Source organism: Ursus maritimus, unplaced genomic scaffold, assembly GCF_017311325.1.
Source record: "Ursus maritimus isolate PB19 unplaced genomic scaffold, ASM1731132v1 scaffold_22, whole genome shotgun sequence".
Classification (NCBI taxonomy): Eukaryota; Metazoa; Chordata; class Mammalia; order Carnivora; family Ursidae; genus Ursus; species Ursus maritimus.
In genome coordinates, this window is record NW_024424675.1 from 28,993,520 (window position 1) to 29,014,943 (window position 21,424).

Sequence of the window (21,424 nt, forward strand, 5' to 3'; positions counted from 1 at the left end):
GAGGCGCCGGGGACTTGTGCTTGGTAGGCGTGCAGGTGCTGGTCCCGCCATTACGCTACGGACTCCAGCCCTGGAGAGTCGGCCCGGCACCGACTCCGGAACTGGGCCGAGTGGGCAGGACTCCTGTTCTAGGGCTTCCCACCTGCTCCCCTGAGCCGGGCGCTGAACCTCAGGGAGCTCAGCTCCATTGTCTATAAAGTTGGGAAGACAGCTTCTGACACAAAAATGTTGTTAGAAGGATTAAATGAATTAACATTTGCAAAGCCCTTAGAAATGGGATGTAAATGCACTTCCACCATCTGTTATCTGTAAGGGTTCAGGAAATCAGTTTATTTATCTGTAAAATGGATAAATATGCAGCTAAGGATTATAGATATGAAAATCATACATGGATATATGTATCTACATCACACACACATATATATACACACCGCATACACACCTACACACATGTGCATATACACCTACACACGTGCGCATACACCCACACATGTGCGCACATACATACATGTGCAGATACACCTACACACATGTGTGCATACACCCACACACATGCACATACACCTACACACATGTGCACACACACCTACACACATGTGTGCACACACCCACACATGTGCACATATACATACATGTGCGGATACACCTACACACATGTGTGCATGCACCCACACACGTGCACATATACCTACATACATGTGCATATACACCTACATACATGTGCGCATATACCTACACACGTGTGCAGATACACCCACACACATGTGCATATATACCTGCATACATATCTGCATATATACCTACATACATATCTGCATATACATATCTATACATATGTATATATGTGTATATATACGTATATATAACATATATATATATACACATATATGCACACATCTATATCTAGGTATGTATATTATATATGTATAACAGGAAGGTATAAAGTGCTCGACAGTGCCTAACACCCAGAAAACACTCACGTAGCTACATGTTAAGCACTATGCAACCTTCATCTATCTACACCTACCTCATATAATTTTGTCGTTTTATTATTTAATAGGAAATGAAACAGAAGGAGATACTGAATCTTTTATATATTAAAAAAAATCAAAAAATGATTTGCTGAGCCCCCATCATGAGCAAGGCGCTGAGATTTCACGGTCAACAGAGACAGAGCTGGGGGCTATGCTCAAGGGCTCTTCTGGTTGAGCCAGTTGCCTTGACATGAGCAGATGAGTGGACGGTGGTGTCTGCTCTGCTACAGAAAATTAGAGGGAAGAACAACTTGGGGAGGGAAGCCCATGAGGTCAGTTAGGGACGGACGAGGGTAACAGAAAGAGATGGCAGGAAGACCTGCGGGTTTGGAACTGGGGGGCAGAGTGGGGTGTGGTATGGGCACGGGAGGATAAGCTCACCGGACTGAAGAGATGGAGAAGCAGCAGCAGGTGAAGAAGAGAACTCACCCTAACTCTCAATTTTTTAAGATGCGCGTAGAGAGACGGTTGCAGTAAGGGAGACAGAAAAAGACGAGTAAGAGATCCAGGATTCTGCAAGGAACATAGAGAGTGCAGAGAAGGGCGGCATGAATGGGACCCTGTCCTTACAGCCTAGAAAAGCAAAGCCATTTACACGGCAGTCAGAAAGGGACAGGGTTTTGGTGTCGCCCGAGTCGTGGCAGCCGTGAACGAGGCGGAACTTTGAGACACCACCTGCATGTGACGACGCTCTTTCCGTCCAGCGGCTTCTCCTTTCCTGAAAGTTACTCCTATCCTGTTCTTCACGAGTCCTTCCTCGGCAGGTGACTCAGAGCTCTCTGCCATCTGGCCAGGGCCTCGCCGGTGCGAACCGGGCCGGGCTGCCGTCACTATGTGCGTCCACAGATGAGGAAGGAATGAGTTCAAAGGGGCTCAATGAAGCCGGAGGGCTGGCAGATTGATTGGCATCCTGCGACACGCTCGCTGTTCTCCCCCTGACCCTGGCCTTGGAGAACGGCGTCTTCTGAGATCTGTTTGCAGAAATTATGCCCCACAGGGACGTCGAGGGGCACATTGGAGCCACATGACCCATGCCACATGGAAAGCTAACTTCCTTTAGTCCTTTGGAAAGTGAATAAAGAAATATGTAGGGGACGAGACCTGGTATTCCAGCATTTTCTTCGTGACAGAGGAAAAAGGCGGAGAAACACATCGTTGTGTGTCATTATATCCCACCCTCTCTCCCCACCCCCAGCTGACGGAGCAACCAGCCTGAGTCCCCAGGGATGGCATGGGCCGCAGCCTGTGCCCACTCCCCTCCCCGTGGGGGGGGGGGGGTGCGTCTCCTACTGCCGCTGGCGCAGTACACCGGCCAGACCTCGTGCGTTCGGATATCGCTGCTGCTGACTCGGGACCTCAGCCCTGACTCTGCTTCCTTTCCTCCTGTAGCTCGGTCAGACCCCCTTAGTTCTGAAGTCAGCAGCTTCCCCACGCATAGAGACACAGGATGTCATAACTCAACCACCAAATGGCAGGAGCCACCGGGGAGGGGAGGAAGGAATGACACGGTGCCGGGTGGCTGAGTTGCAAGAGGCATGTGGGGGGGAGGGGCGGGGGGACTTGGGAAGGTGATGCTGAGGATGTCAGACACAAAAGCCATGGCGTTGGGGGTCCAGTTGACTCCGCGCATTTAGACTCCATGGCATATGCCAAAGAAGTGGGGTTTGGAGTTGGGGTAACCAGAACAGAGAGACAGAAGGAGCTGGATGCAGCCCCTTCCTAGACAGAGACAGTCAAGGCGTAGGACTCCTGAGTGCTGCTCAGTAAAGCAGGGCTGAAGCACTTGGGAATGAATGGAACCCACCGGAAAGACAGGAGGGGGTGGGATTTGGGGCTGCACCCCAACATCCCAGTGCAAGCCATGCCAGCATCTAGCAGCGGACTCCTTCCACATTCCACAAGCCGGTGGGCCTGCAAGCTTGCTCAGGTCGAGATGAGTGAATCCAACCACGTAGCCAGTCGCAGCCAGGACTCAGCCCGGAGGAACAAGCACCTAGGAGGCAGGGCCCCAGAGAGGGCCCGGGGTCCCCGCTGCCAGGCACCCTGGAAGGGAGTTGGCAGATCCCGCCCCGACTCTCAGTTCAGTACATTAACACGTGCTGGGCTGTCGGCCGTGTTCCTCAGAATCTTTCTGTTAACACGGCAGACATTTGGCTGACTGTGACTTTGAGCACTTAAATTAAGTCAGAACATCATACTGTTTTTCCTCATAAAAGTGAGTTTTAGATAGCTTGCTTCATTTTTAAAAAACATTTTCCTGCACATGGAGAAATATATATACATGTAGCATATGTGTATATAGATATATATAGAAGCATAATAAACCTAGAGAAAAGGAGATCATACATTCATAGTGTATAGCTCACTGAAATCACAACTGAACACACTCATGCAACCAGCATCCAAATCCAGAAAGACAGCACCCCAGCACCCCAGCACCCCAGAAGTCCCTGTAATGCTTAACTCTGAACTTAAAAAAAATTCTATCTTAACAACTCTGCCAATCCCAAGAAATACCTTTCTGATTTAGGTCGAAAACAGATAAGGAAATACTACACAACATGCGGGCTCTCGCTCTCCCACGTACTTTCTGTATGGATCTCTCCTACAAAGGGAACGGCACCTTGTCCCCGGCTTGCCCAGCAGAGCCCGAGGAGAGTGGCTTCAACTCCTCAGAATGGACACCTGGCCCTGCGTGGTGGCCGTTGGGTTGTGCAGTCACTCAGAAGTTGTCCCTGTGCCTGGACAAATGTCCTGAATCCTCCTGATTGATGTTCTACACGACGTCATCCTTCTAAATTCCGACGCGGCAGCCAACGTGAGACAGGTGTTTTCCACCACCGGCACTTACGTATTTTCCTGCGGGTCCCAGTAGAACACTTGGCACCGTTTCCTTTATAGGGAGTGTGCACCTTGGAATTGCTGAAGAGTCTGCTTCCAGGATAGTCTGAACCCAATCTTTGCTTGGGCTCAGAATGGGGGAGGGGTGCAAATATTCCTCCAAAACTAGGGGCAAGGTTTTCAGTATTTTTCTGGGAAGTTGATCAAAGTGACGCAATATGTCCACATTCTGCCGCTTTCCCCCAAGAGGTGAAGAGCCTCTCTCTTTGACTGTGAGTTCACTGAGGACAGGCACATTGGTCTGCAGTTTGCACCCATAATGATAGGGTTTGCCTACCTTCCCAGCCACCAGCCTGTGGGATGGATAACATGGGAAATTATAGTCAAACACATTGCTTCCCGCCCACCCCCCATGTGACTCTGGGTAACTTTTTCAAGCTCTCTGAGCCTTAGTGTTCTCGGCAGTAGAATAGGTATAATAATGCCCACTGATGATTTATGTATTATTTATACAGGTATGTCTGCCAGGGCACTGGCTCATTGGAAGATTTCGAGAAGTCCAGCTACCTCCACCTCTCTCCCTAATACAGCCAGGGCATGCTGGAATGGAGAGGAAGGCTGAGCTCAGGGTGATTTGGATATTTTCAGACTGACAGCCAGGATGAGGTTGAGGCTGGCCACGAGATGGTAATGCCACCCAGCACCGTCATGGGACAGCACAGATGTCAAGGTGTCCTGTGTGTCTCGGATAATTAATAAATCTCACCACCTCCAGCCAGCAACCTTTTCTCTCCTGGGGATGGCCCATAGCCCTTTAGAACACCCCTCCCAGCTGGCCCTGCTCAGTTCTGGCTGCGGTCGGCAGTCTCTCAAAGTTCATGATTTACTGCCTTAAAACAATGCAAATGAGCTCTATTTGCATCTACCACTGAAACTGGCAGGATGCTAGGTACTCAATAAATGCCAAATGCATTTGAAGTTTGAAGCCTATGACTGAGGTTCGCCTGAAATTGTAAGTAAAACAGCGTACGTGAAAGCTGACGTGGTTCCCTCTGCCCCCCTCCTTCCCCCCAGAAGAGAGGACAGATAGCTTTCATCAGATTATCAAATGTGAGAACGTTAATGGTGACCTTTGAAAGAGTATCTACCCCTTAGTCATCTCGAGACGTCTTTATCCACACCAGATACTCAATACACCTGTGTTTCAGGGGGGTCATCAGACCCTCCTGATTGTCCTTCTGATCGACTGACTTACGGCCCCTAAATGGACTGCCCTTGGACACTGGCTTCCGTCCCCCTTACAACATCCACCTACGTTATCCGCGGCCCAACCACCGAGACAGGTAATGCGTTTCTGAGGTTCTCTCCTACAGAAGGGGAAGAATACCTAGAATTTGATTTAGATTTGCAAGTATACAACCATCAAGATGACAACTCCAGCTGGTACAGAAGGCCAAAATAAGATCCCATTATGAAAGTGATACTAGAATAATAGTATCGGTAATACCTACCATTGGTGAAGACACTTGAAAAGCCAAGCATTGGACAGATTGCTAATTGTGAATAATCTCATCATATTTTTTAAAGACTTTATTTATTTATTTGACAGAGAGAGAGCACTCTAGTGGGGGGAGCAGCAGACAGAGGGAGAAGCAGGCTCTCCCCAGAGCAGGGAGCCCGATACGGGGCTCAATCCCAGGACCCCAGGATCTTGACGTGAACCAAAGGCAGACACTTAACCGACTGAGCCACCCAGGTGCCCCTCTCATCATATTTTCTGAAGAAAGAAGTAGGAGTGTTTCTACGATCCCGTGAATGCTGGACTTCTTGGGTTAAAGGTGGGGTAGATTTTGCATCCAGAAAACAGTGAGGTTGCCATTGAGAGTTGAGATTCTGGAGAGGAAGGAGCATGAGAATTCTAAGCTGTAGTTCTAGGTCCCCTCCTCAGAACTCTTGAACAATTACAATGAGCTTCAACGTCCCCAACTTGAAAATAAGTGTGTTGGTCCCAAACCGTTTATACTATCGAAATCATTTTTAAAAAAATGCTAAGGAATGCAAAATATTATGCAGAAAAAAGTCACCATGCCAAATATAAAATGCTATGCACATGCAAGGAGCATTTATTACCTTCGGTAAGGACCACCAAATACGGGCCTACACTGAGATTCGAGAGTCACAGCGCGGTCTGACTCTCAGCTCCACATTGATAAGCAGTGTGACACTAGATAAAGCATGTAACTCCAGAACCCAAAGCCTCTACAACTGTAGCATGGGGAAATAATATGTACAAACCTCTCAGAGTTGTGAGACCGAAGGTAAATATAAAGAATTTAGCATAGGGGCACCTGGGTGGCGCAGTCGTTAAGCGTCTGCCTTCGGCTCAGGGCGTGATCCCGGCGTTATGGGATCGAGCCCCACATCAGGCTCCTCTGCTGGGAGCCTGCTTCTTCCTCTCCCACTCCCCCTGCCTGTGTTCCCTCTCTCGCTGGCTGTCTCTATCTCTTCAAATAAATAAAAATAAAATCTTTAAATATATATATTTAAAAAAAAAGAATTTAGCATAATGCCTAGCACATGGTTAGTGCTCACGACTACTAAGATTAATATTAATATTATGTATACAACTTTTATCTCATGGATATTGTGAGCAATGGTACGCCAGACACGGTCCCCAGTGACTCCCATGAGCCAACTGTGTGCATCTCTTTCCAAGCTTGTGTCCAATGACACCATGTTGGTAGCTTGAAATTGGCCATAGTGGGAGTTACTTAACACCGCAAAAATTGGCAAATAGTACAAACCAGAGTCGTTGTTTGTTTGTTTTTCCGGAGAGGTGGTTTACCAGTATCCCCCTGGTTATGAATATTGAATGGGTTTTGGTTTAGGTACTAGAAACAGTTCCTGAGATAGAGATTCATATGCAAATGAGTTATTAAGGGAGTGCTCTCAAGTTACATCTGTAAGCGGATGAGGGAAGCTGCACGTGGTGAGACAGGAAGCCAGGCAAACACGAGAGCTCCCCCGAAGACTTGTCTCAGTCTGGGCAGCACTGCACAGTGTTCCCACCTTGAGGCAAGGGAGCCAAGCTTTTCTACTCCCATGTTAATTGGCCATTGGCTACTGACCACCTTCTGGGGGGAACATAGCTTCCCAGGCATTTCTGGGGAGACAGCTCCTTTTTTTTTTTTGAAGATTTTATTTATTTATTTGACAGGGAGAGAGACAGCCAGCAAGAGAGGGAACACAAGCAGGGGGAGTGGGAGAGGAAGAAGCAGGCTGAGCAGGGAGCCTGATGCGGGGCTCGATCCCAGAACACTAGGATCACGCCCTGAGCCGAAGGCAGACGCTTAACGACTGAGCCACCCAGGCGCCCCTGGGGAGACAGCTCCTAATCTCAGAGTAATTCTCTAGAAAAGTGTTCAGCGCTGCTGAGAGACAGATGTGGCAGCTCCTCGGGAGACCAGCCATCTCTACTGCAATATGGAGACAGATCGTTCGTTGTCCTAGACATTTGAACTAGCATGGATTTGGGAAGCCACTTCTCCGATGTGTGTGGTGCAATACAGAAGGGTTGTCTAGTCAATCGACAAATGTTACTTAATGTGAGCTACGTTTCTGGTAATGAGAACGATGCTGTGGGTTTCAAGGCGAACGCCATCAATGTGACATCCTTACACTGAAGGAGTTTATGTTCCAGCTCCAGACTCAGACATTAAACAAATGCTCCCACAAAGAAACATGCATTTACAGCCGTGATGCCAGCAGTGAAGGGGAGATGGAGCAGAGTACTCTTGGATAAAGGCAAGGGTTTGACTGACAAGGAGGCCCCAGAGGGCTTCCCTTAAGAAGTGACAATTGAGCAAAACTCTGCAGCTTTGAGTTGGAGTTTTCTAGAAGTGGGAGTGGGGTAGATCTAGAAGTGGGAGGAGCTGACATCAGGCAGGGAAGTGAATCTTCCTTTGGGTCCAGCGCGAGGGTGCACTCATGTGTGGAGATGAGTCCCTGAGGCCCAAGGAGTGCGATGGCTCTTGGAGGCCACGGGAAGTGGGGAAATGAGGAAGCGAGGAGAGTTATCTTCGCTCTTTGGAGAACAGTGTTTAGAAGGCAGGCCAGTTTTTCTCTCTTTCTACTGAGATTCTAGAAATCTCTATTTTGAAAACAAGACTATTTTTATATTTTCTAAGATTGGTTACTTTCTGTTTTCCTTTGATGTTTACAAAAGTGCCTTTTGAAAATCCCTGCCTGATTTAGCTATGCCAAGGAGAGGGGAGTGTTTCCTTACTAAGTCCTGGAGCTAAAAGGAGGGGGAAGGATAGGTTTCTATATATATATACACACACGCACATACGGGTGTGTACAATGTAAATGAATACGTGATGCTGTGAGCATGTGTGTGTGTCTCTGTGTGTCTGTCTGTCTATCTGCCTTGCTGACCAGCGCTGGGAGGTGGCAAGTGGAGGTGGGGGAGAAGAGTGGACTGGACGGGGCAAGCTTCGGAGGGAGGAGGGGGAGGGGAAGTGCTCATTGCTGCTGCTCGGCCCATTATTAAAGAGAAACAACATTCCCAGCAGGAGGCAGAGGGTAATAAAGCCAGTGGCTCCACAATTTATGATGCTGACTGAGATCCCATAGTTGGAAGCTAGACTATCCCCCAGCATCAAGGTCAACAAGCCGGCAATGCTCGGGCTCCCGAAGAGCTCCCCCGTGCCCACCTATTAATCAGCTCATTGCAGAAAACGCACCAATGAGCTCTGCTCTGGAAACACCATTAATAAGCAAGGACAGGCCAAATTGCTAAGAATTCCAGGATAAGGGCAGGAAGGCAAGGAAAAAAAATATTTATATACACATATGTGCGTGTTTGTGTACGGGGTGTAGCCTATTACGCATACTGGGCCATCTATTACAGAGGCCATATATAAGTGTGTCTATTCAGTTTTCCGTATACTTTATATTATATGAGAAATTTTCAAGCTTTAGAACCTTGCCAGATGGAATTAGAGCAATTGTTCTTCTGCTGAGACTTCAGGAAATTAATGAGGTCCGCACACGGAGCCTGAGAAAATAGAAATTTTTTTCTTTCTTTCTTTCTTTTTTTTTTTTTTAAAGTGCCCGGTTTCCAAAAATACAGCAGCCACAATCCCAGAGAGAGTGATCAGTTTAGTGGCTAATCGTGAGGCCCATCAGTGGCCCTGGCTATCTTCTGGGTTATTGCAATTCTGAATGGAGCTTTAATCAGCTTAGCCCAGCCTGGGCGCCAAGGGCCTGCAGGCAAAGGGCATTTTCCTACAAATTCTCTGGAAACCATCTCCTCTGCTCTAAGTAAATGCATCATTTTCTCTCTAGCTCCATCCTGGAGAGCAGAGCTTAACTTTCTTTTGTGTTCAGGGGAAAAAAAAAAAAAAACACAACACAGTAATAGGGAAGAAATCTAGGCAATCTGAACCCCAAAGAGCATTTTCTTTACTCTAAGGCTTCCATAGTGCCTGGGAATTTAGACCCCAAGCTGGAAATCTCAGCCCCAAAAATGTGTTTCTGTTTTAATGTTCTATCGTCAAGACTTTTCCTGGATTCCCTGTTCCCGTCAGAGACCACCCTGAAAAGGAACTCTGTGCCACTTTTGTCACTCTCCAAGCCCCATGGGAGGAGTCTCTGGCCAATATGGCGACCTCCCATTCTGATGGCTTCTCTCATAGAATGCAAGGGGTGGGGAAAGGAAGGCCCAGTGCTGGGCCCCCGCCTCAGTAGGGTGAGCCAGCTGGTCCCAAACAAAACCGCTGCTGGCTTGCTTCCTCCCTCTGCTCCAGTCTTTGCCTCCAGTTTGGAACAGGAAGGCCTTTTTGTCAGCAATCACCCCAAAGGGTGTTTTCCTATTGCTTAACAGACCTCGGGATTAGAAATGTTGTCTGTTTGGCCTGAATAACAGAAAATGGCTCTGGAGTAGACTTGTAAGGGGTTCTTCTTGCTCGCAGGCCATATATATTCTGACTGAGTATGTATATTACACATCAGCGCTGTATATTAGGTATTTACATCCATCATACAATATTCTTTGATAAAATGGAAACTCAAAGGTAATTTCCCGAGACCCCAGAACTATAGTGAGGACAGGAGCAAGAGTTTTGAACCTAGGACTGTGGGATCCAGAGCAGTTTCTGTGTCCCCATGAGCCCTATGCCACAGTCACTAACTCTCAGAACTTCCAGTAGACAGAGTTAAGCTCACTAAACTTTGCTATCTTGCAGATGGACAATTGAGCCTGTCAACTGGTCAGTAGCAGAAAAGAGAAGAATTCAAATAAGATAGGGCTCATTGTTCTGTGCCTCTGTGTGATGAAAAGATGGGAGAGGGACTTCTTCCCTCTGCTCCAGTCTTTGTGGAAGGTTCTTTACCTTCCTCACTGAGCCCACCCAGAAGGGTGCCTATGGAACTACAAGGAGCAGAGTTCATCTGTCCATGCATCCAGGGCAGGAGTGATGGCAGGATGGCAGTTGGAGGACCAAAGGCATTCCACCCAAGAACCAAGCTCAGTACACAGCCTAAGACCAAGTGCTCTTTCCTGCAATCCCTGAGACCCATGTTGTCTGCGCAGGACAGGCAAGCCGGGTGCAGTTTCCAAAGGCTGGCATTCCTGGAAATAGATCCTGACTCACAGACTTCCCAGAGAGAAAGAGACGCACACTGTGGAGCCAAGGGAGATGGGGAGGACAGTGGCTACTGTTGTTTCTCTCTTGACCTTATTAAGGCTAGGGGGAGGACCCGTTGTGCTCCTAATGGCTGCTGAGATAGGAGATATGTTCACAGGGTGGAAGCATTTGGATTTTAATTAAAAACACAGACTCTCTGACCTTAGCCTGATAAGCTAGGGAATGAGGAACCCGGGGCCAACTTTCCAAGCAGCTTTGGGGAAACTGAATATAAGTCTTTTACCTAGCAGTTTCTTGACGTTGAGCAAGCCCCACACTTCCATGCTGTGCTTTGGTTTCACCATTAATGTGGCTGGCCCTAAATACCTTTTGTTTATATAAATCCTGACAAAGATGGGATTTTTCCAACCCAGTTCTAAGCATAAGCTTTACCTACCACAGCAGCCTCATTATTCATGTTTCTCCTCAGGAGAGAGGGAAAGGGAAGGAATACTTGCTGAGAATTTACCCCGTCCCAGGTACCCTATCAGACACTTTACAGGCGTTAATCCACGTCCATCCTCAACCCACAGATCTTTCGCCCCATATGTAGATGAGTTTCGGAGAGGTTTCAGATGTTATCTTAATTCAGACAGCCCTGAAATACAGAGCTACGGTTCAGACCCAAGTCTGTCTGATGCTTGTCTGTGCCCCAGCTCTCTCTGACCCTTGGCATCCCCCTTACACATTTTTACACTCACACCAAAAACAAAGGATGAGTTCTCTTGTCCTTCATGTAGTCTTTCTCCTTCAGTGTTACTTCTGTTTGCAAATGAACCCCGCTCACTCAAGGTAGCCTCTTATTTGCAGATTAATATCTTCATGTCCAGTTGCTTACCCATTTCCACTCATCTAAGTCTAAGGGAATGCGCTGGACACTTCTTCTAACTCCTCTTCACTTGAAGCTAAATACCCCAAATCCAACTTGTCCTTGGGCCTCTAGCTAAGCCCATGGAGTAGAGTAGGTGCCAAATGGTACTGGCTGGGTGCAGAACATGAGCAGGCCTCACCCCACGTTCCTAATCCACTTCCTCTCCTGACTTCCCATTTTGGGGTTGATGGGATGCTGTTCTAATATCGGCCAAGGTTGCAGGGGCAGCGCTACATAAATGCTCCTTTAACCAAGGCCTGGACCTCGGCAGGTGCCTAGACGATCCCAGGGTCACCAGTGGGGGTAGCTGAGCAGGAATGCCAATTCACAGGTGCGGCAATTTCAGGAAGGGAAAATTGACTCCGTGATTGTATATCCAAAGTCAAGGAGTCAGTTTAAAAAAAATTAATTACTCAGCCTTTCAAGATTAACAACCCCACCCTCCGCAGTACCTATGCAAGAGACAATAAGGAAGAGTCACCTCTAAGTACAAACATGGCACTACATCCTTCAGTTCCATGCTCCCTCGTAGAGTTCTCACGGGCCTCCCCACCACTTGTATTGTCCCGACTCAAACTTATTTTTACTTGATGGGCTGTCCCACCTTCAGGGTTTGGGGGCCTGCGTCCATTCCTTTACTGTGTAACCGAAAGAGGACGACATAGATCGAGGACTCTTGAGCTTTCAGAATCCGATTTCTTTTTTTCTTGCAGGACCATGGACTGGGGCTCTGTCTGGCTGTACCCGGTTCTGTCTGGCCGTGCTCTGTCCTCTGAAATAACTTCCCCGCTTCAGTTCTCCTTCTCCTTTCTGAACCAGTCCCTTCCTGCTTCTCCCCTGGCGTTTCTAGCGGAGCCGCATGATGTCTGGTCCAGCTGTTTGTAATCACCTCCCTCTGGCTTCTTGGGGGGAATGACTCAGCACTCTGCCTTGTTTTCTGTTTGCTGGGTTGTTGGGTTTGTTGTTTTTTTGTTTTTTTGTTTTTTTAAAGAAACCAGATATTTGTTTAACATAGTCTCTGGAATAACATGGCCGCCAGATGCTCATTTAGGCTTCCCTGACATCGGCAGGACCCACCGTTCTCAAGTTGCTTTGTGTGAAGAGGTTAGATTTGGGAATTAGAAGGCGCTGGACTTGCGTTCCACCTATAACCACATGTGCTGGTCACCTCGCCTCCCGGAGCCTCAATTTTCCCATCTGTATAAAGGGGTCACGAGACATCTTTCACAGGGTTGTTGTGAAAGTAACGTGAGAAAATGAATGGAACAGGCCCAATGCAGTGCTGCTCACACCCGGGATGATTTGTACTCCAAAGAGTTTCTTTCTTTCTTTCTTTTTTTCATCTCAGATATCCAATCAGCAACTAAATCACAAATTCTTCCTTCCAAACATCTCGAATATGTTCCCAGTTCTCTTCTATTCCTGCTGCCCCGTTTTAATCAAGACCAGAGTGCTTCGTTCTGAACTTTTATGATAATTCCACAGGTGACGTTACAGCTTCTCACCTTTGCCTTCTTGACATCAGATGAACTCTCCTAAACTGGCCCTTCTGTCCCTGCTTGAGGACCAGCACCTGACACTTCAAGGGCAGTCTGAGCTGCAGGTCTGAGGTTCACCCCTATGGATTCAGCTCCATGCACCCAGTCCTCTGAGCCGGCTTCTACCGAAACAGGCACCCAGGGGTGTCTCATGGCTGACCACATCCAAGTCACACCGGCAGAGGCTCTCCATCGCCACAGAGACTTCTCTCCAGCCCCTATTTTCCATGACCTTGCCCCCCACATCTGCTCTTGTTACCCCCTGTTTCTCTAGTCTCGTCCTTGTAGTCTGGAGTATCTTCCATCTTAAAACACTGAAATGTGTTGGACTCACAGAGACTAGGGTTTGAAGCTATTTCTAAGAGTAACTTCTGCAAAGTCACTTAACCTCACTACTATCGGTTCTTCTGGGTGTAAAAGGAAGCTGCTAACCCCCACTCAGACTGGTGGGGCCAAAGGACCCAGTGACCAACAACCGACTACTATGCCATGGATACCCATCTCTCTCTCTTTCCACTGCCATGTTATATGTTGTCCATCATCGACGGGCTAGGGTCCTCATTGTCCCTACATTTTGTCATTTTTCTGCTTCACGACCCCCTGTGTGTCATGGGGGATTTTGGTCCCCACTAACTGTATATGTTGAACCAATCCACTCTGTAATGACAATGGGAACAAATAGAATTCAGAGCAAACACTCATATATATTTGGACACCAAGTAGCATAGCACCAAAATGTACAATGAGGCAACTGTCGAAATAATAAGGAGACATCATGAAACACATAAAACAGAAAGACTTAATCTTGCTTTCCTTGGTCCAATATGCCTTATTAGGAAGTATACACAGGCATAAAATAGAATATAATGCTTTTATAAATTGTTCATATAACATCTACAAATATCATCCACATATTAGCCAACACAGAAAATTTCACTAAGTTCCTGGGATGCCTGGGTGGCTCAGTCGGTTAAGCATCTGCCTTCAGCTCAGGTCATGATCCCAGGGTCCTGGGATGGAGCCCTACATCGGGCTCCTTGCTCGTCAGAGAGCCTACATCTCCCTCGGCCTGTCGCTCCCCCTGCTTGTGCTCTCTCTCTTTCTCTCTGACAAATAAAGAAATAAAATCTTTAAGAAAGAAAGAAAGAAAGAAAAGAAAGAAAGAAAGAAAGAAAGAAAGAAAGAAAGAAAGAAGAAAGAAAGAAAGAAAGAAAGAAAGAAAGAAAGAAAGAAAGAGAAAATCTCACTAAGTTCCAAACTCAAAAATCAATTAAACAGCAAAATATTGTTTGCACTCCTCAGTCCAGTTCAGATTCTTCCACTTTCAGAGACCCTTCTCAGAGAGCGCCATGCAAGACGGACAGGATTGTTTGTCTGAAATCCAACTGGCTTTGTCTCTCATTTAGGCAGTTTCCATGATCCCTAAATGTACCCCTCCTTTCTACCCTATCCTAAAAAACTACAGCAAACTTGTTTTATTCATTCATTAATCCATTTGTTCATTTGGCCATTCATTCATGCAGCCCCTTAAGGCATTCACCTATTTAAGGAAAATACCATCCTAAGGCATCCTTGATGCAAATGTTTACTCCAGGAATTGTTCCCGGTCTATCTCGTGGATGGTTTGCAGTTGAGCAACTCTGCGTAAGCAACCTATATTGGACAGGGTGTTCTATGGGTTTTAGAGTATTAAGAAAAGTGAATTAAGATATGTGCTTTGGGAAGGAGGTGAGAACAGGGTGAGCATCCTATCTCCTACCTGATGTGAAGAGCACCTTGACTCCTGGCCTCCTCTTTAGAGCTATAGGGACCCAAATCCCCCACGTTGCCTCTCACTGCTCACTGCGTGAACGTGAGCAGCCCAGTGGCCATGGGTTCTTGCCTGGTCTTCCTGTGATCCCACCTCACTCCACTTCACCTGCCTGACTCCTTTCCTTTGGCTGCCCTTGCCAACCCAGCTTTATCTGGAAGGAGTCCCATCCTCTGGAATTCCGAGAGCTCTCCCAGAGTCTTCTGGGTCTGGTCTTGCTAGTCCTTCCCAGGTATTGTCTCTGACACTCACATCTGCAAACACAGCCTTGCCTCCCCTGGGTCAGTCCCAAATGAGGCAGGCTGAGCCTCATGGGGGAGTGGACTCTCAAATGAGTGCTGCACTTTTAGGCCTGGCTTTTGCCATTCTGGCAAGCCTTTATCCATTTGGCAGATAATTAATTGGCTATCGCCTACTAAGCACCGTTTGGAATTAAGGAACTTGAGTTCAGAGATAAGTAAGACATAATGCATGCCCTTTAAAGAACGTTTAGATTACTGGCAAAAACAAACTCCTTTGCAAATGATTATAATAAACACAATCAAACTTGAGGAGGGCTCAGTTGATGAGATATACAAGCTCTTAGACTTCTTCTGCTAGTTAGGAGCCATATCTGCTCCAAAGTTGCACTCATTCTTTCACTCAGCAAGTATTTATTGAGCACCTAATATATTCTAGGCATTGGAGATGCAGTTGAAAGCATGGACATAGTTTTATTTCTCACAGAACTTACAGTCCAGTCAGAGAGATGGATAAGTAAGTACATAATTACAGATTGTGATAAATTAATTCATTAATTCAACTAATATTTACTGAGCGCCTACAAGGTCCCAGGCAATGTTTTATACACTGTGGACGTAGTAACAAAACTACCTACACTTCTTAACTTCCTGGACCTTCTAGAGAACAGTCAAGAAACGAGGTAAAAAGGTAACACAGCGTAGGTTGGTGGTGAATGTTAAGGAGAAAAAACGTAACACAGGAAAAAGGGTTAATAAAATATCAGGTGAAGAAGAGGCTTCGAAATATTGAATGACAGGTCAGGGAAGGCCTCCCTGAGGAAGTGACTGCTGTAAAAAGACCTTGAAGCAGAGGGAGGAAGGAGCAAGGCATGAGCAGGTCTGAGAGGAGAGCATTCTGGGAGAGGGAACGGAAAGCATGAAGACCTTGAAGTAGGGGTGTGTTTGAGTAAAGAACACTACAGCACGGAGATGAGGAAGAGGAGGGGCATCTACCTGGTGGGTTCATCAAAGACCTTGATGAGGAGGCAGCCTATGAGCTGAAGAAGGGGGTGGAGGCGGTGTTTCTACCTGGGTTATATGACTGTGTTCTATTTAGGATCTCTGTTTCTCAATCTGACTACTTCCCGTGCCTAGAACTCACTCCTGAGAACAAGCCCACCAGAGGGGTGGCCAACCCTCCATCTCCCTCCTCCCCAGAGCCTCCAATAGGATCTGCTCTAAACCAGGATATCACACCACGTCACCATGGTCTACATAGAGATCTCTGATCCTTCTGCCCACACCCCCACCCCACAGGCCCCACTGTGGAGATGAGACCAGCCTGGAACCTGTCAGAATCTCACACATCCCTCTGGACAACTGAGACCCCTCTTCCCACCAATGGCCAACTTTCCAGCTGGACAAGTTCCCTCTGGTTGAGCCCCAGCACCTCGTCCTCTTCCAGACGCCTCATGCTTCTGATGTTCCAGCATGCCTTGCAGCCAGTCCTGGCCAAGTTATGACACATTCACACTTGCCTGAAAAAGAAAAAGGCAACAATATAGCTTCTGGAGACTTGATTATTTATGGGGCTTCAGTCTGCTTGGAAAGCCTACAGAGAAAAATGACAAAGGAACATGAGTTATGACGAGTTACGGTCAGTTCTCTTTTGCCATTTACTAGCTGTATGTCTCTAGGAAAGTTGACTTCATTGAGCCTCAGTTTTCTCATTTGTAAACTAGGAATTCCTATCCTACTTCACGGCTTTTGAAGGATTCAATAAAATAAGGTAATTGAAGAACCTGACACATAAAAAGTGTTCCGATGAATGTTTGTTGAATGTGAAACTTCAATCCCCTCTTTGGTTTATGCCAGGGATCAGCAATTTACAGTCCATGGGGCAAATCCGGGCCCATGGCTTGTTTTTATAAATAAAGTTTTATTGGAACATAGCCACACCATTAATTTACATACAGCCTATAAGTCCTGCTGTGCTACAGAATCAGAGTGGTGATGAAGACCATGAAGTAGATATGAAGACCACATGGTCTACAAAGACTAAAGTATTTACTATCTGGTCTTTGATACGATGACTCTGTAAGCCCCTGGTTTGTACTATGACGGGACACTGGCTCTAGAGTCAGGCTGCCTGGGTTTAAATGTTGGTTTTATCCCTTGACTAGCTTTGGAACTCTGAGCAAGTTATTTAACTTATCTGTAACTTAGCTTCCACATCTGTAAAATGGGAATGCCAGTTTATCATACTGGGTTGATGAAAGGGTTAAATGAGCCATCCGGTAAACACGCAGCACACCGCTCGCAAATGGTTAGCATTGCTCAGCATAATGCTTATTGTTGCTGTGAATGCCATATGATTATTACATATTCTGTTCACGGGGTTTCTCCATCAGCTGGGGCTGGGGAGAGTTTTCAGAATCAACCCGCAGCCCAAGGATTCTACCTAAAAGGCTATTTGGCATATAAACATCCCTCAAGGTGGCTTACGAATGGCCCAGGGCTCCAGCATCTGGCCCCACGTTATCTACTTCTCCCCATGGCTGCTTCCTGCTCCTCCAGCGAACCTGGTTGCTAATCTGACCTGTAGATCCCGTCCTCCAGATGAGGCTGTCCTTACCCTGCCCTTGGCAGGTGTGGGCATGAGTCACCCCTAAGCCCAGGGACTGTTGCTGGTGACGATGCACTTTCCTTCAGTCTGGCTTGGTGAGAGCACTGGGACAATCACTGGCATGCACTGCACACCCTTGTTTGGCCTTGTAGCTGCTCACACCAGGGAAGGGGGAGCGTCCTCTAGCGGCCCCGGTGTGCATGTGAAGGTTTGTTGGGCAGATTTACAGCTGAAGGTCGAGGGCTAAAGTGACAGCTCAGGTGGGGACCAGAGCAGGTGCCTGGTGACCTGAGTGAGACCACCTCCTGGGAACTGGAGATCCTGCTGTCGGCTACATGAAGTCTCCTGTGAAACAAAGGGCCAAGCAGACGAGTACTGACAGCTCGGAAAGGATCAAGGGCCAGACCGGTGGTTATAGACCCAGGACTACTTTCCAAGAGAAGACAGAGGGCTGTCCAAAGAGACCAAGATGAAGAGGAAATGTGCGCGTGTGAGCACGGGTGTGTCTGTGTGTGTGAGCGCGTGTGTGTTTGCATGAATTCATGCATACACATGCATCTCTGTAGCCATTCGGGGCAAGACTGTGCAAGAGAGCACGGGGACATCGGATTCATCCACAACGCCAGACTTCTTAATGCTTCTAAAATGATTGGCTCCGACTTCCCCGCCTTATAAGATTTATGACACTATTCCAGAATCAACAGAATCTAACAAAAAATTCTATTTTCTATTTTGAAATAGCATCTGCATAATAAATCTTACTAAGTTATACATTCGATCACACAGATTTATATGCCAGTGTTATTGACAGCCTCCTGTTAGCATTTGAGCCCCAGATCTTCTGAGACTCACGCCGCGCATAGCGACAGGACGTATACTTCTGAGCTGCTAGAAGAAATTCCTGAAGAGGACTGCCCATGTGAATCGAAAGGAGTTTGATTAAGAGCCAAGCCACCTGTGGGGAGTATAGCAGAGGCTGCCACCACCGCACCCTAAATGGATAAAGATATTCATGCTGCACACCGGGGGCCCCAGCACACACCCCAGGTGTGGCAATATTAGGAAGCAAGAGTCTGTCAAGGAATGCGGGTGACTGTTGAGTTGGTTCGTTTGAGCCAAGAAATTGTCTTTAGCAAATGAGGACACATCCTTGAAAAATGAAGACCTCAGCCAAGTGGCAAGAAGTCTCTTGCCCCAAAGTAAGATAACTTGCTACCTTAGATAGCCAGCCTGGCCCTGGAGAACTTTTCAAACAGGTAATGAAGACATTGCTAAGGGAAAAAAAAAAAAAGTCAGTTTCTTCTTCTGACACATTCTTTCTCTGGATTTATTATTATTTATTTATTATCACTCCAGATACAGTATTTAGCATGGGACAACTGAGTCCCAGTGAAAGACCTCCCAATTCCAGAATACGACCTGGCATATCGTAGGCTCTCAATAAATTTGCATTGACTTTCTGATTGACGAGATTCTACTCTGAGCAAAGACACCAGTCATTTATACAGCCCCTGGTGCTCTTCCTATGGGGTGTTGTTTCAAACCTGTTCCTACAATATTTCCTTTGCTCACAGGACTTAAATACATAAATATAATATTCTGGCAGATGTTTCTTTTTCCGTTATCCAAATTATCCATCCCAACTGAACGATCAGTGACACCTATGCGATATTACAGCCTGTCTCTCTGATAGGCTTGTAGCCTGTCTGCATCACACCAGCCTAACGCTTTGCAAACCTAGCCGTGCCCACAGGTGGGGTTCCTTGTGCTCAGGAACCCGAGCCAGGAGGCTCAGGGAGAGCATGATGGAAGAGGAAAACAGTACGTCTCAATTTGGCAAACTTTTTGAAAAGACATTCGGTTTCTCACCAGCATGGGATTGATTCATCATTAGAAATGAATTGTTCATTCTTCTTTTTTCTTGCTGAGTAATACTCCATTGTGTGAATGTACTGTGTTTGTCTGCTCATCCGCTAATTGTCATTTGGGTTGTTTCCACAGTTGGGCTCTGATGAATGATGCTCCCATGAACACTCCTGTACGGGTTTTTGTGTGGACACACATTTTCATTGCCTCACATCCCTTTTGATGTCTTTTGTTCCTCTGTTCCTCCTTTACTACCTTTGTTGGTTTAAACCAATATTTTTTAGCATATAATTCTACTTTTCGTATTTTTTAACATATATTTTAGTTACTTTCTTTTTTTATAATAATTTTTTATTATATTATGTTAGTCACCATAGAGTACATCCCTAGTTTTTGATGTAAAGTTCCATCCATGATTCATTAGTTGCGTATAACACCCAGGGCACCATGCAATACGTGCCCTCCTTAATACCCATCACCAGTCTATCTCATTCCCTCACCCCCCTCCCCTCTGAAGCCCTCAGTTTGTTTCCCAGAGTCCACAGTCTCTCATGGTTCATTCCCTCCTCTGTTTACCCCCCTTCATACATGCTATCACATGGATGAACCTTGAAAACACTGTGCTGAGTGAAAGCAAGATACAAAAGCCCATATATTGCATGATTCCATATGTGAAATGTCCAGAAGAAGCAAATCCATACAATGAGAAGTTAACTAATGGCTGCCTAGGACTATGGGTAAAGGAGTTGGGGCGGGGGGGGCGGATATAGGGAGTGACTGCCGATGAACATGAGGTTTCTTCTTGGTATGATGAAAATATTCTAGAATGGATTGTGATGGTGGTTGCAGAACTCAGTGAATACAACAAAAACCACTGAATTTTATACTTTAAATGGGTGAATTATATGGTATTTCAATTATATTTCAATATAAAACTGATAAAAAATAAAATTGCAAAATACAAAAAAAAAAAAATTTCCTGGGCTCTCTATTCCGTTCCATTAACCCATATGTCTGTCTTTATGTCAGCACCATATTATTGATAACTGTAGTTTGGTGATATAGTTTGAAATCAGGAAGTGTGATACCATCAGCCTGGTTTTCCTGGCTCAAAATTGCTTTGCTATTCAGGACCTTTTGTGGTTCCATATGAATTTGGGATTATCTTTTTCTATTTCTGTCAAACATGCCGATGAGATTTTGATATGGATTGCATTAAATTTGTAGATCAAAAAAAAAAAAAAGAGGGAAATGAATTGCTCAGTGTCTCCTCGGACAGAGACGCTCACGCACCATTCCTCCACCGCTGGCTACAGGAGCAGAGGAAGGACGGGAAAAGTGTCCATCTGAGGACCACGGTTTGAGGCCGGTCTTTGACTCCTCTCATCTCTTCAGGCGCCACAACCGAGAGAAGAGAGGGGAGAACCAGTGGCCTGCAAGCCAGGTCTTTTCTCTCTCCTTGGGGGCATTTCACAGATGTCCCATGTCAAGGCGCAAGCTGGAGACAGGATCTGGGTTGCTGAACACAGTGATGGAAACACTCCTCGCCAAGGCAGGAAGGTAATCTGAGTCAGCATCCAAGGTTCAGAAGGAGGTATTCTGGGGCGCCTGGGTGGCTCAGTCGGTTAAGCGTCTGCCTTCGGCTCAGATCATGATCCCAGGGTCCTGAGACGGGGCCCCATGTTGGGCTCCCTGCTCAGCAGGGGACCTGCTTTCCCCTCTCCCTCTGCCCTTCCTCCTCTCCCATGGCGGCTCGCTCACTCTCTCTCTCAAATAAATAAGTAAATAAATAAACAAATAAAAGGGGCTTTCAACACGTTGAAGTGTGCGCAGTGAGTCTGGCCCAGGCATAAACATGTCCCAAGTGCCTGTGGTGAGCTCAGAGCAGGGCGGGGGATTTCAGAGGGAGCCACCTGTTACTTCAAGTT